Below are 16,671 nucleotides of genomic sequence, written 5' to 3' on the forward strand. Positions count from 1 at the left end.
TGTGATGCCATAGATGTTAGTGTCATCAGCATAAATGTCTATGAATGATCTAAGGTGTGATTTGGAAGATCATTGATATAGATATAGAAGAGAGTTGGACCCCTGAGGGACTCCAGAATTAATAATGTGAGCTTCTGATTTCTGCCCATCAACCACTACTCTTATGAACTTATCAGAGAGAAATGATTTAATAATTGAAAAGACATTTCTAGCTATGGTATAGCTGGAGATCTTGTGAAGTAGACCTTTATGCCATACTCTATCAAAGGCCTTTGATATGTCAAGAGCAATTGCCCTAGCAAGGAAACCTCCATCAAGAGTTTCGCTAATTCTTTGAGATATAACTGTAAGCACATCTGTTGTAGATCTAGTAGAATGGAAACCATATTGTGTGTCACTAAGAAGGTTATTTTTGCTGAGGTGGTTGACTACTTCTCTATTTAACAGATTCAAGTAACTTACTCATGACGCACAGGAGACTTATTGGTATATACTGAAAGGGAGATAACCGATCACCTGAATTCTTAAATACAAGGCATAAATTGTGTGTGATGTTGCCAAGCTAATCAAAAACCTTGATTCCAGTAAAGCAACTGACCCTGACGGCATTCTAATTGTAGTGCTCCAAAAGTTTCAACCAGAACTAGCTCCCATACTTGCAAACCTGTTTAAGCACTATCTTAAGGAGAATTGTTTCCCAACACCCTGGAAAATCTCATCAGTACGCCTTGTATTTATGAATTCAGTGATCGGTTATCTCCCTTTCAGTATATACCAATAAGTCTCCTGTATCAGAAAACATGCTATGCAACATACAAATATCTGTGGGTGATGTTGCCAAGCTAGATATTTGTATGTTGCATAGCATGTTTTCTGATGGTTGCATAGGATAGAATTAACTGCAAAGTTCTTGGCAAAGAGTTTGGATTTGTCTAATTGATGATAGTTGGGATAGAGCATACGCTTCTGTTCAGGATCTTGTTTACTATTTGCCAAAACTGATGGAACCAAGCCGCTGCTCAGCCACTTTGGATTTGATAAACTGAGCATACAACTCTCTTGCATTCTTCATTACTCTTTTACAGTGGTTGCTGGCAGTCCTGAAAGCGGTTTTAGTCTCAGTACATCCATTACGTTGGAAGCAATGGGAAAAGTGATTTCTGTGCGCAATGGCAGCAGAACATTCCAGAGAGAACCACTAGCATACCAGCTAGAATATCGGATAGGAAGGAAAAAATGGAAATGCAGACAGTTTGAGTAGGTTGCCCAGGCCTACAAAACTGAAAGAAGTGCCCATACCAGAGGAGCACATCATGCTGTTAGAATACTTGGATTAAACTGAAATTATCTTTTTTAAACAAATTAAAATCTATTAAAATCCATTATTCTTGGGCAAAGCCTGAATTTTATCATATGAAAAGCAGAATAATATAAAACTTTTTAAATTTTTGAAGCATTTTTGCACAGGAAGTTATCGAGATGCTTGAAAAAGTGAGTCATTCATATTGACCAATCTCTGGCACATACATAGGAGCTTCTGATGCATTTCATCAAGTTGTCGGCAGTACTTCTTCGTTGTAATCATTTCATCTGGATTCAAGAAGCTGTGATGGATGAGACCGGCCACAGACCATCAAACAGTCACACCTTTTTGAGTGCAATTTTGGCTTTGGGAAGTGTTGTAGAGTTTCTCCGAAAATAACCACTGTGCCGAACATCACTGGTTGTCGTAGAGGATCCAATTCTCATCACACTCAAGAATTGGGTCATTTTTGTTACACATAAGGAGTGTAGAAGATACCTCAAAATGATGATTTTTTTGATTATCGTTCAATTCATGTGGCAACCATTTATCCAACTTTTTTGACTTCCCTACTTGCTTTAAATGGCAAACAACTGGTAAGTGGTTGACCGGGAGTTCAACAGCAATTCTTGTGTGGTTTTGCAATAATCGGCTTCAATTAAGGCTTTCAAATGTTTGTTATCAACCACAGTCGGCCAGCCGTAACTGTCTTTATTTTCGAGGCTCTTGTCACCATTGCAATATTCTTGAACCACCGTTCTGCCACACATTCATTAGTGGTTCCTGGGCCAAACATATCATTGATATCACAGGCTGTCTCGGCAGCTTTTTGGCCCAGTTTGAACTGAAACAAGAAAATCGTGCAGATTTGAATTTTGCCCATGCTGTCAAAAAGCCTGCAAAAAAATTAAGAGATTGAGAACACAATTCGATAGATTAGAAAAATATGCTACAAAACGATATATAATATGGCTATATATATATATCAATGTATTAATTCAGAAATCATATATAAAAGTAAAATATGTGAGAAAACGATATTGTTTTTGCACCAACCTAATAATTAACAAGAAAGAAAGAAACTGCTATATTGTAGATTTCGCCATTCCAGCAGCCCACAGATCGAAGAGTTCGAAAAAAGAAGCAAATACAGAGTTTGTCAGAGAATTGAAAGGAAAACTGGAAAAATTGGAATCAAAGACTGAAACTATACAATGGAAAGCAATGGTGAAAACTGATGAAATCTTCAGAAAAATCCTCAAATGCGGAACCTAAAATGCATAAAATTATATTCTAAAGTTAATAATGAATAAAATTTAAATAAAATACACAATGTTTCAGGAGAAGAAAAGAAATCAGTAAACTAAAGAAATCAATGAAAACAAGATTTACATAGTATTAAATTATAGATTTCATCAGAATCTGAAGTGAAAAGAAGCTAAGAAATAGTTCAATGTTGGCTCAGTCAGTTTGAATAATAGTTTTGCAAGAAAGTAATGTTATCGTACAAAAAGTTATTGTTGGTAAAGTTTTTTTTCACACAAGTTCATGAAATGAGAAATAGTTTTTATATTTTCTTTCATCAAAAAGTAAAATTTAGTAACAGTAATTAAAAAGTCGCTCGCAAACATTTGTTGCAGTCATGTTTTTTACTTGAAAGATTAATCATTAAAGTTGTTTTTATAGTTTCTTTTTATACATATAGTCTTGCATTGAATTTAAGTAGATGTTAGTCTTTAGATGTGAGAAAGATTGTTGTCCATCTTCATGTTAGGCATGCAGAAGAATGGATTGTAGAAGCAACTGATGTGAACCATTATAGCCAATCTGATTTGAAGGTTTCAATTTTGATTTTATAACAATTATCATGGAATATTCTAAAGCTTGACTTTTGATGCAAAACATTCTGCTTAGTTGCATAGGTGTTCTGTTGCGCGCATGCACATTGTCATTGTTCAAAAAAAATGTTGGAGTCGTAACATCTAAATGATATGGAAGTGGGTAACTAACAACTTAAAAAGGCATCTTGTGGAAAACTAATTGCTTCCAAAAAACAAGTGATGCAACCACTATTATGTTTGAGTTTCAATATGTGAATATACATTTTGTTTAAGTTTATTGAATTCACTTGTTTGTTTTGAATTTCAAGTGAGAAACATTTTTCAAATCATATTTTTGTGACGTTTGTTTTTTCTAGAAAACCAGTGAATGTAAATTTCATTTTTTTTTTTATATTTCATTTAAATTTATTAAAATAATTAAAATATAAATTTTGCACTAAAAATATTCTTTCTTTATCATAAATTGAGGATTGACTGGGAGAAATTTGAATGTTTTATGCTTAAATTTATTTAATGAAACACCTGTACATTATCATTTTTTTTTTTACAAAGTTAATCTTAAAATGTACTAATGGTTTTAAAGAACACAGTGAAATCTCGTGATTTAATTTGGAATGAATCACAATGATTAAAATAAAATTAAAATGTTCTTCCTAAGTAATTAATGATCAACATTTCAACTTTATTAAAAACCAAAATGAAAAAAAAGAAGGAAAGGAAATAAAGAAATCAGATAAATTGGGTGGACAAACATATATGGAGACACACAAAGGGAGACATACAGAGGAGCAATTGGGTTCAGGAAATTTTTTTTTTAAATATATATCCATGAACCAAGTGCAAGAGCGATACGAACAATTACACTCAAAGGGATAATTAGAATTTTGAAAAAATATTTTGGTTGTAGTCTTTAGTATAGCAAGTCATTGTTTGGCATCCCTAGAAAAAACAAAATCATAAATATTTTTTATAAAAGAAAAAAAGAAACAGGAAAAGAGAGAAGAGGGAAAATATCACTTCTGTCATGCTTATTAAATTTCTAAAGTAGTTTGTTTTTTAAAGCTAATGTGCAAAGTTATCTACTGATTGGAAATGCTAAAGGTTATTATTAAAATAATGTGCATTGTGTAAGAATAAATTTGTTATGCAAGAATTTATTTCAAAATTCTTAATAAAAGGCCATTGTTGTCCTTGATCTTCAGCGAAACACCTGCAAGCGTTCAGATTTGCCAAATTCTTGACAGACTTCAACTTTATTAAAAGATTCAAACTGACCATCCTTCAGATAAGGCCACAGCAAGACCAGCAAAAAATTAAAGAATTTACCTTTACATTTCCTTATTCGAAAATAATGGTTTCTCCCTACGTACATTCCGGGTATTCTCATTGGCTGAAAATGTAAAAATCAGTTATTCTGGATTACACATACTGATATTAAAAATGAACACTTCAAATCTCAACTCTACATCTACGCTATCAATATTTTTGTGGATGTTAAAGCAAATATAAATACTCTAGAACTCTCATTATCATAACTATGAAGTTACACCCTCACATTATCACTGCACAGTTTTTGCACAAAAAAATACTTTCCTATTGTCACATTTGTGTTAGGTTAACAATGAATTTTTACATTACCTTTCTTTAACATTTACTTTTACATTTCACAAAAAAGTATTCATAATAAAACTTCAGAAAGTTACCCGATCTTTCTTAACTGTTTACATCTCTTTTTTTATTGTTTGGTTTCAGCACCCAATATTATTATATGACTTAATGAACGCATCTTAGTAAACTAGACAAACTTTCATTTTTTATGTATGGTTTCAGCGTCCTAAATTATGATGACAAAATAAACGCATCTTAGTAAATCAGAACTAACTTTTTCTTATGTATGGTTTCAGTGTCCTAAATTATGCTGACAAAATAAACGCATCTTAGTAAATAAGAACTACCTTTTTCTTATGTATGGTTTCAGTGTCCTAAATTATGCTGGAAAAATGAATGAATATTTGTAAACAAGACAAACTTTCTTTTTGGAATCTTTGGTTTGGGTGTCCTACATTATGACGTGATAAAATGAACAAAACTCTTCCCACTCACAGGATGAGGTGTCTATTCTGAGAGCCGTTTTTGATATGAGGATGTTGCAGGTGACCAGAGGAAGTTGGAGGTGTCCATTTTCAAAGCTGTTCTTACCATAAAGAGGTTGGGGGGATTGGGGGGGGGATAATTTTTTTTACCTTAGATCCACCTACACACTTTCCTTTTAAATGACAACTTTTATAGCTTTTCCGCGATGCTGGTTAAGAAAATCTCAGTTATATTTAATAGTTTTCGCCATATAAAGCCTGTATTATACACTAAATAAATCACTGGTTGCCAGATTAGTATGCATGGGCGAGAATCAAATGTAATTATATCCGACCGACACTGCCACCCCCTAACTTCTTTCTTGGTTCATAGTATTTGCGCTTGGGGATCTTGACACCGACTATCAAAAGTTAAATTTGTGGCAAATATTTTGACAGTCACTGCCTAATACCAAAATGGGGTGTCTATTCCGAAAGCCATTCTTAACATGGGAATGTTGCTGATGATCATTCCGAAAGCCGTTCCTAACATGAGTAGGTTGGGGGGTGTCTGTTCCAAAAGCCTTTCTTAACATGAGGAGGTTGAATGTTCAGCAACAGCAACAACAACCATACTTAAAATTTTTCTATGAGACAAGAGGAACTTTCTTCCACCAGGCAACGCCGGTTAGCGAGTCCTGCTAGTATTTTATATTTATTGAAAAAAATTGTCAGCATATTTTGGATAAAACTGATTGTCTGTCTTAAATTGTATTCTTAAATGCAATGAAATGTAAGTGTTCTTAAAATTGTAGTTTATTTTTTAAAGTCTAGAAAAAATATCTTAATTTAGCATTTTTAATTGCTGGCACTCATATTTTATTGACAAATGCTTTCAAATTCATTAAAATTATATAAATCTTTATAATTTTTCAGATTTGGTCAAGAGTTGTTTTTTATTGGAATTTTAGACATTATTGAAATATTTTTATAATTGTTCTTTCGTTTTTAAGTTTATCAAAATTAGGAATAATAAATTGTTAAATAAACAATGCAATTATTAACTAAAATAAGTGATCTATATTTTTTTTCTGTCTTTTTTTGCATCTATCTCTGAAATTAATGAAATGTTCTTTTGTAAAGCAATACACAAATTATTTGTGGACCAATTTTATTCTGTATGTGATGCAACTGTTATTATTTTTGTTGACAGCTTTCTGCATTAGGATGGCTCTCTGTGCAACATCTCTAATATTATGGATCTAAAAAGTTGTGCAATATCAGAAAATGAAATTATTGGTGATAAATTTTTCTTGGTTCTTTTGAAAGCCATGTTGGCTCATTCAGCTTAAGTAAACGGTCTGTTAGGTGTGTTCAGTAATTTTTGCATCTATATTAGACAACAAGCTTTTGTGATTGACATTTTTCATGTTGAAGATTGAATTTTTATAATGCCAGGGACATATCCAAAATTAGCCTTGAATCTTTTACAATCTACGATGCAGAACCAATCAACTTAGCATCTGTTGCAAGAAAGATGCATTTTCTGAATTTAACTTCAATCAAAATATCCAAATTTGTAAAAGGCGGTGAAAAGTTGGTTATGTTTTCTGGCTTTTTCGTAGTTGAAGGATCAGCACAGGTGGAGCATCTAGAGTATAGTATTAGCATTACAAGCGTATGCTGTATTTTCGTAGACATCGGCAATATTACATACCTAATGTGCTTCAACAAGTCATATCTTTTTTATTTGTTGGTCAATTCTTAAAAGAATTACATTGATGAAAAGAGAATAAAATAAGCATTCCAATTATATTAATTTATTTTTCTTTTATGCAGTTAATGTTTTTATGCTCAAAGTTAAAAATGAAAAATTGGTAAAAAAATGACGACAACGAAAAGGGAAACAGTTTTTTCAATGTTTTCATTTTATACGTTATGTTTGAAGACATATGCATGGGGTTAAATTTGATTGGATATGGCTGAAATTCTACAGGCTATATAAACAAAGAAGTCCATCTCTATTGGTGTTTAATTTTTATGTTTACGACCACAGGAAGCAAAGTTACGACCGCACAAAGTTGACGAAGAATATTTAAAAATTGAGATAAATCGCCATATATCATCCATTTTCATATAGATAATAGTTTCAGAATTATTTTCATGTATAATATGTAAATATTTGATAATTATTAATTGCGCAGAATTTTCTTTAAAATGTTATCTTTTATAGAAATCAAATCCGCTTACAGAAAAATGGTTGCTAAGCACGTCATGCGCTGATCTGACTAAAGTATTCTCTTAAAAATAGAAAATTGTGTTTCTGCTTTCGTCTTACTAGATTAGTCATTTTTTATTCTGAGTTCGTCAATTTAAAAGAAATTATTTTCAAGTTTTTCAAATTTGATTTCCAAAAAATACTATTTTGTTGTCTTTAACGCTTTTAATACACATGCACTAAAAGCGTTAAAAACAACAAAATGTACTAAGTACATGCATTTAACTTCTAATTTCTATTTAACCTGGAATTGTGTTTTTAGTGGTAAAAAAAAAACAAATACATAACAAATAAAAGGTACTTGTGCACTTATGCTTCCATGCTGAAATAATAACGTTATTATTTAGAAATTCATTCTTGACATGGGGAAGGAAGGGTGTTTTTTGTTAACTATTCTGTACTTTCACCTAACAATTAAATAAAAAAAGATACCGTGAAACTTGAATTTATTTTTAAGTCACTGTCAAGACCATTATTTTGAATCTGTAAAACAAACCCGTTTTTTTTTAACTGAGGATATCTAAATAATAATAATAATTAGGTGGTTCGATAAAGAAGTTCATTGTGATGCATTTTGTAAATTTTTACCTTGTTTTCACATTAACATTTTTCTTTAAAATGACTACCTTAAAAGGTTTGGGGTATGCTGAAAACGAATATCGCATTTAAATTTTCTGCAAATAAGTAGCTTTCCGGATATTAAGCAATGTCATTTCTTACGTTATTGCTGGTGGCCATCTTGGTATGCGCATTTGTGCATAGTTTCTCGAGGTTGCATTTTAGAAGTAATCATTTTAAATGTTAAGGTGAAAACAAGGTAAAAAATTACTGTTTTATTTCTTTGTTTACGTAATTGAATTCTCAGTAAAACAACAGAATAGAAATGACAAAAATTATCATCAACTGGTAAATATATAGTTGTTGCTTAACAGGATTCCTGGTATCCTGGTACTGTGAAAGTTACATTGAGAATTCATGTAGAGTACAATTTATGCTGCATCTCAGAAAATAGGGGTATATTTTGGGCCAGATAGAGAGGATTTACAAAATTGAAAATTGGACTGGTCCCAAAATGCATAAGTTCTGGTCAACTATGAGTCGACTTACAGAAATCCAAAATCTATATGAAAAATTTTCTTTGATTTATTTCTGAGATTAATTCATATCTACTCAGTTTTTTTTTTTTTTGAGGGGCGTAGTAAATACCGGCCATGAATGCTCTTTAGGAATTCAATGGCTACACCTTTGGTGAGGAGGCAGGAAAATGCCTATTTTCAATAAAGCTATATTTAAATACCACTATAATACTTAGTTTTGTTCATAAATAGACACCCACTGTATGATACCATGTGCCAGTTTTAAAAAATTGAAATTTGTACATTTGAATTTATAATTCATGGCTTATGGTAAAGAGGTACATCAGATTTGACTGCATAAACAGAAAGAGCACACAATTTTACATAAGAGTGCCAAGTTTCATGAGAATATCTTGAAAAATAAATAAATGGTGGCGAAATTACTGAATTTTTTTAAATGTTGAGGTCTGTAATTTAGCCGACTTTTTCTAAAGAAAAATGTCCATGGAAAAGCCTAAATTTTGGCATTTAAAATTCTCATAACTTTTGAACTACTGATGGCATTTGCATAATTCTAACGGTTTTAAGCATCTTTTACATAGCTCTTTTCATGAAAGTTGATAAAATAACAATTATCCAAAAAGAAAACATCAACTTGTAATGCTAATAGTATTGCTAAGTTAGAAAAGATTCCCTTGATGGTAAAATTGGCTCTAATGAAGACCAATAAATTCATGTTTCATCATGGAGTAGATGACAAGATCTGACCTGGCATGGTTCATGTACACCTTGTTTAGACTGCTAATGAAATTATTCACATTATTTCTAGGCCTGAAAATTTTTTACTTTCCTCATGGCATCATAATCAGTGAGTTTGCAAGTTAGAAATATGATAGTCAAGGTAGTTAAAATATTATTTAGGTCAGTTTATATTCTGTTGAGCAGTGTATGGATATGTAGACGTATATTCTGTTTAATAGTTCTGATTTCTGTAAGTATGATCGGAGTAGTCCACACCCTTTGTTTCACAATTCTGACGGTAGTTGTTACAAGTGTGGGTAGCAATGGAAAAAACATGGACTGTGATTTCAATAATGTGTATAGATCAATTTTATAAAAAGTATAGATACTGTTTAATATAATGTTCATACATATTTTTACAAAAAGCATGCAGAAATAAATAGTTGGTTAGAAGAATTGAAAATAGTTTTGGCTGATAATGCTTGGCCAACTAAAATTGATATCAGTGAACTTTTAATGCATGTAGCAATCTTCACATCACTTCTTATGTATCACAAGGATGGAATATTGTTGCCACATCTGGGCAGGAGCTGCTAGAAAGGACTTGTCCTGCCTTGATAGAGTTCAAAATAGACTTCGTAGCCTCATAGGAGATGTCCTTTTCACTTCCTTGCAACCTCTATCTCACAGAACAGATGTTGCGAGTTTGTCTCTGCTTTATCGTTATTTTCATGGAAGGTGTTCAACTGAGCTTCAATCTATGGTCCCCCCTCGCCAAACTTTCACAAGAAACACTCGTCTAGCTGTAAACACTATCAATAATTCCCCCCACTCTTTATCTGTGCCTAAACCTAAACGTAGATTCCATGAACAAAGCTTCTTTCTTAGAACTGCACGCCTGTGGAATTGTTTTCCTGCTTTCCAGCTGATTACAATATGGTTGTGTTCAAGTCTAACGTAAATAAGTTCTTGATGAGCCGTTCTATACAAGTTATCAAATTTACCAAATTTTCATTACTAATGATTACTATATTGTCCAATGTCTACTGTACACTCTTTAACCCTTATCCTTGAATGGCCTCTTGGCCTTGATAAGTGGTGATGCCTATGTAAAAAAAAAAAAAAAAAAAAAAATCACAGCAGTTAAACTGTATACCATCAAATACCTATGATTTGACAGGTTTATGCCATATTAAGTGGGAATTATCGCAATTAATCTAAAACTACATTAAACTATTAAAATTTGTATTCCGGAGTTACCAGAGAAAATTGAGGAAAACAAGAATTGCAACTCTTAGAAATAAATTGAGTCAAAAGACTGTTTTCATCCCAAATACCTCTTATCAACAATAACATTTCTTGAAGTTACTTAAGGTGTGTGTGGGGGAGGGGTAGATGCTCACTGATTTTGTTGCATTGCTGCAGATGGTGTGTGTGTTTCTTGGTGTTAGTAGCTTTGATTTTAATTTAAAATATAACAATATATTGTTAGAGGAGGGAATACTCACCAACTCATTTGCTTTGCTGTGGGGTGTATGTGTTCAAGATCTGAAAAAAAAAAAAAAATTGAAAAAAAAAAAATTCCTAAATTGAACTCAGTACTAATAAAATAAAATGCACATTGAATTAGAAAACAATTATGAATAGTGAATTAATGAGATGTAATTTTTTTTTTTTTTTACAAGGGAGTCACCACTTATCAAGGCTCGAAAGCCACTCGGGATGAGGGTTAATGAATGTAATGTAGTAGTTTAGCAATTATTAATGGTGTAAGTTGGGTACAATTTGATTATTTAAGAGGCAGTTCAACAAGAACTTGTTTACATTGAACTTGAAGGTGATCATACTGTAGTCAGCTGGGAAGCAGGCCAATGTAATTGTGTTCTATAGGTGGGTAGTTCTAGGAAACAAGCTGTGTTCATGGAATATGCATTTAGATTTAGGAACAGAGAGTGGGGAAACTTGATAATGGTTGTAGATAGTCAACTGTTATTTTTTAAAGTTTGGCAAGAGGGGACCATAGATTGGATGGTTGTTTTTGTTTTATGGCATATCAGCCCCTTTCAGATTATTTAATGCCGAATCCAGTGAATTTGAAGAACAATTTTTTAATAGAATATAGTTGTTTTTTTCAAGTCAGTTTCTATTTTACCCATAGTTGGGACCCTTACCACTCCAGATCAGAGTGGACCTAGGAGCAATGGCAATTAAAGGGTGGTTCCACACTCCCCAAAGCCCACCAGCTGGGGTCTCACCATTGGATATAGTTTAAGATCATATCTAGGACCACCATAGATTGGAGTTCAGACAAGCACTTGCCATGAAAATAACGATAGGGCAGAGACAGGCTCATTATGTCTCTTCTGTGGGGAAAAAAGCTGCAGGGAAGAAAAAAGTGCATCACCTGCTAGTTTTTGAAGCCAGTTTTGAACTCGAGGCAAGAGAGGATACATCAAGCAGTTCTGCCCAGATGTGGCAACAGTACTCCATTTTAGGATGTACTTGGTTCATACAGCTAGAGGATTGTATTGGCAGTGAGACACCTACTGGAGTGGTAGAATGGTCTAATCATTTTCCCAGCGGTCAGATTTGATGTATGTGTTCCATTACAGGTGCTTCTACTAGACGAGAGCCATTCTTTTTCAAATGAATATACAAATTAGTTAGTTAGAGATACATTATTCACATGGATATGCTCAGTATATTCGGAAGCTGAGTGTTTTTTTAATTTTATATGTGAAATTAGGATTTTAATGTAACTGTCAGTGTGATAAACTGTCCAAATTTATAAACAGAAATTACAACTACATCTTGAGGTAATGATAGTACAACATCTATAATAATATTTCATTTTGATATCCTTTTTTATTTACAAGATTAGCATATATAAGTATCTGGAATATTCTTTTCTTGATATTGTGAAATCATCCGGTGGTATTTAAACACTGTTGGTAATTAATAACAATTGAAACAATAAGTACAAGTATCTTATATACAAAGAGATAAATAAACAACACAATGAATATTTTTGATCTGATCGGATTATTTTTGAGTAATTAATGTGTTATATAAAAATGCCAAAATAAGCAGTTAAATGTTAAACTGGCTTGATTTTATACGCAAGGAAATAAAAAACAAATATTTTTATCAGTGCCAGAATGCAACTGACATGTTTTGAAACAATATAACTCACTTAAAATTATACAAATTTGTTTCACTCAATTCGTCTTGTTGAAATAGTTTGTATGGAGACTAAATCATTTAGATTGTCATTTCCACATTTTTGTGGGATGTTGGAATTTACTTAAAACTTTAAAATTAAATTCATTCAAATGTCACTCATACATTGGGGAGAAATATCTACTTTTAAATGTAAATATAATTTTTTTTTCAATTTGAAAAAGTTCTTATTTCATTTTTATTTAATCCAACATTTTGATAAACTCACTGTAAGATTTTCATCTATATTTTTCATTTGTGCCATTTTTCTTATTTATCTATTTGAACAGTTTTTCTCTAAGCCATTTTTACTGTGTCATTTTTCTAGTGCTATTTTTCCTCAAATTTTTTTATTATTCTCTTTAATTTTAATTTTACTAGTAGTTTAAAATCAACAAATATTCATTATTTTATAAGCACCAGCAAAGCAAATGAAGTTTTAAACAAAAATGAACAAAAATAAGAATAAAATTTTACAAATTGTTTTGGAATCAGCAATTCCCAGTATGGCCAATGATGGAGTACTGTTGCCACATATGGGCAGGAGCAACTAGAAGCAGCTTATCCTACCTTGACAGAGTTCAAAATAGACTTCGTAGCCTAGTGGGGGATGTCCTTTTCTCTTCCCTGCAACCTCTTTCCCACGGAAGAGATGTTGCGAGACTGTCTCTGCTTTATCGTTATTTTCATGGCAAGTGCTCGTCTGAGTTTCAATCTTTGGTTCCCCCCCCCTCGCCAAACTTTCACGAAAAACACTCATCTAGTCAAAACCACTATCAATAATTTCCCACACTCTTTATCTGTGCCTAAACCTAAATGTAGATTCCATGAACAAAGCTTCATTCTTATAACCGCGCGCATGTGGAACTCTCTTCCATTTACCTGCTTTCCAGTTGACTAAAATTTGATTGTCTTCAAGTCCAACATAAACAAGTTCTTGATGAACCGTCCCTCTAAGTAATCCAATTTACAAAACCTCCACTACTTAAGATTACTATGCTATAATCCCATTGACTAATGTATACTCATTAACCTTAATCCGTGAGTGGCCTCCAGGCCTTGATAAGTGGTGACTCCTTTGTAAAAAAAAGATACTCCTAAAAGTTCAGATTTTTCTGATTCCAATTAATAATCCAAACACTAATTAAAACAAACTTTTAAAGTTCAAGAAAATTGCCATAAATAATCAATGGAAATTTAAATTAATAATAGTAACAACAACCAGAATATGAAAGGTTAAGCCAAAACACGTATGTAAAAAGAAGAGAGGAAATATTCAGGGATAATAACATTTTATATACACATTATAAAGGATAGTAATACAAGAAATAAGTATGTATGTCCCAATACTAGATAAATATAAATAGTTACAAAATATTAGAAGTGTGCGACAAATGAAGGGAGGAGAGTGAGTGCAAGAACATGAAAAAAACACACTTATTGCATTTTGCTAGCATGATACAACTGTTAGTGGCAGGCTGACTAGAAAAATTTTCCTGTAATGATCACATAACTTTCCAGGGGAAGTAATCAAGTGATTAACATTCTACCGAGAATCAAAATCAATTATCTACCCAAAAGGAAAGACAACTGTACCCTTCTTACATTGACATACACAGAAATGAAAGAGTGGATGAAGCTAAAAACAAAAAGAACTTGCTACGCAATATAAAAAATTACCACCAAATTTCCAAATTTTATAATGAAATAAATTAACGCCAAAATTTAAAATCAATAATCAAAGAATTTATAATAAATAAATGGAAAACTTTTTGGAGTATCTGCACAAAGAATAAACTAAAAATCCAATGATGGAAGAGAATTATCAAAATTATGAAAAAGTCATGAAGCTCCTTACATCAAGTGGCTTCATGTCTAGTCTGGAGCGATTTCTAAAAGAAAAATAGGTCAATCAGAACAACATTTTTGGATTCCTGAAGTAAGATTGTACAAAAATGTATTCCACCTGCTTTTCTTCAAACTATTTCCTCTAAAAAGAATTCTAACAAAATCAAATCTTTCTGGGATTACAAAGAATGATTATTTCAGTTTTATTTTTAGTTGGTATTAAATAATATGCTGAGGTTGATATACTTAAAATCAAACTAAATATCATTATAGAGTAACCCCCCCCCCCAAAAAAAAAAATGTTGCCCATGCAATCATTAAAAAAATTCACAATCCTTCCTGCAATCAAACCATATTTGATACAAATACAGTTCAGTTTATGCCTGACTTGTCCACCAAACTTTTGTAATATTCAACAGTCTTTGTTTTATCACTGTTCAATGATCTGCAGGAATATTTTGGTGATCAATTCATCAGTAAAAGGTTAGAAAGTGCAATCCTAAATAGGCTTCCCACTCCATTGAACATAATACACCATATTTTTATCTTGAGATTATCTCAAAGACAATGTCTATTAGACAATTCACAGACTATTCCAAAACTGAAGCTCAAATGAAGAAAAGTGTCTGTAAGAGTTATTGACAATTTTTCACATTGTATTTAGAGGTTATTATCATGGGTGGCATTTTTGCACCCTGTATGAGAATTTTTGATTCCTTATTTGTTCTAACACATAAACAAGAGATAAACAAAGAACACATAATCTTACTTATAAAAATATAATAGTATTTATTTACACTCTTAAGTAATACACTAAACTATGCACACATGTCAAACCTAACAAGAAAAGACAAATTTATTAAATATGCATAAGCACATCAACAGAACTAGTCTGGATAGAGAGAAAACTGACCGCCGATCACCGGACAAATATGAGTGATGAACAATGTTGTCGCTTCAATAATAAAACCGAAAGGGCCAAAGAGGAAGTAAACTTCATATATGGCTATGGACTAAATCAACTGCTGTATTGTCACATGAGCTTAGGAAAAACAAAACAACCCATAACAAAAAAATTAATCTTCTGCTCCAAAAACAAAACACATTAGTGATTATATGAGGTGCCTTCAGTAAGTTTCCAGATATTTTGTGTATAGGCATTTAAATTGTCATAGACTCTTGAAAATTCACTGTTATTGTTATCCATCTTATGAGATGACTGACCAATTTTTATGATTTCAGGTTTAAATGAACAGCTACAACAGGAATTGGAATACACCCTACTAAAGCCTGATTGTCACAGCTGGTGAATTTCAAAATTTAGACACATTAGAAGAATGATATGAAATAAAATTCTATTTTAAACTTGGAAAAAAATGCCACAGAAACGTATGGAATCCTTCAGACTGCTTTTGGACCATATTGCATGACCATCTTGCATGAATCAAGCATCAGTTTTTGAGTGGCATAAGAGATTCAATGAAGGCAGGGAGTCTGTAAGTAATGATGAAAGATGTGGGAAGAGTAAAGAAGTCAGAACAGTAGAATTGATTGGCCAAACAAAGAATTTCATGGATAAGGACCGTCATATATCTATAGACAATAAGTAAACAGTTTGATGTCAGTGTGGAAACTATACACACAATTAGTCATGAGGCGCTGAAGATGCGGTAGATTTGCGCAAACTTTGTCCCAAAGGTGCTCAGAGAAGATCGGACTATTTGACCAAGATGAGCATCAAGACAGTTCCTCATCCTCCCTATAGTCCAGACCTTGCTCCCTGTGACTTTTGGTTATTCCCTAAGCTCCAGGAAAATCTTAGAGGTTGTTGTTATGAGATAATTGAGGAAATGAAAGCGGCTGTGACAAGGGTTACTGACATGCTTACATAAGAGGACTTCCATGGAGCCTTCCAGAAATTGTTGGAATGGTAAAACAGGTGCATTACAGACAGAAGAAATTATTTTGAAGGTGACTAAAGCTTCATGTGTGTACTGTCAATAAAAGTGCTCATATGAAACAAGTTTGGAAACTTATTGAAGGCATCTCATATGTTAATATTTTAGAAGGTTTTACATTTATTGACCTGTTTGACCTGCTTCTTCCACATGAGATGTTAGTTGCATGTTCATATGGTGCCAAAAAGTAATCTTGTCCATGAAACTATTGTTTACATTGATTTCCATGTGCCACTGCTTGAATTCATCTTAGACAGCATCAATCCAAGTCTATTTCAGCTTGCATTTTCATTGTTTATTCTTAATTAGGATGTTTATAAATCTGTTTACCGACC

The 16,671-nt window shown here is 32.4% G+C and overlaps 1 protein-coding gene and 1 long non-coding RNA gene across 2 annotated transcripts in view; one reads left to right on the plus strand and one right to left on the minus strand.

Moving 5' to 3' along the window:
- The window catches only part of LOC145291527 (uncharacterized), a 1,250,821-nt gene that overhangs the window by 958,224 nt on the left and 275,926 nt on the right, over positions 1-16,671 (plus strand). The window lies entirely within an intron of this gene.
- LOC145291528 (uncharacterized) overlaps positions 1-16,671 on the minus strand; it is a 122,959-nt gene that overhangs the window by 93,037 nt on the left and 13,251 nt on the right. The window contains exons 2-3 of the long non-coding RNA XR_013869453.1: positions 10,820-10,859; positions 4,471-4,534 (exon numbers count right to left, since the gene is read on the minus strand). This is a non-coding gene — a long non-coding RNA (uncharacterized LOC145291528). The remainder of the gene's footprint in view (positions 1-4,470; positions 4,535-10,819; positions 10,860-16,671) is intronic.

Source organism: Euprymna scolopes, chromosome 12 (genome assembly GCF_053919585.1).
Source record: "Euprymna scolopes isolate OS-2025 chromosome 12, ASM5391958v1, whole genome shotgun sequence".
NCBI classification, from domain to species: Eukaryota; Metazoa; Mollusca; class Cephalopoda; order Sepiida; family Sepiolidae; genus Euprymna; species Euprymna scolopes.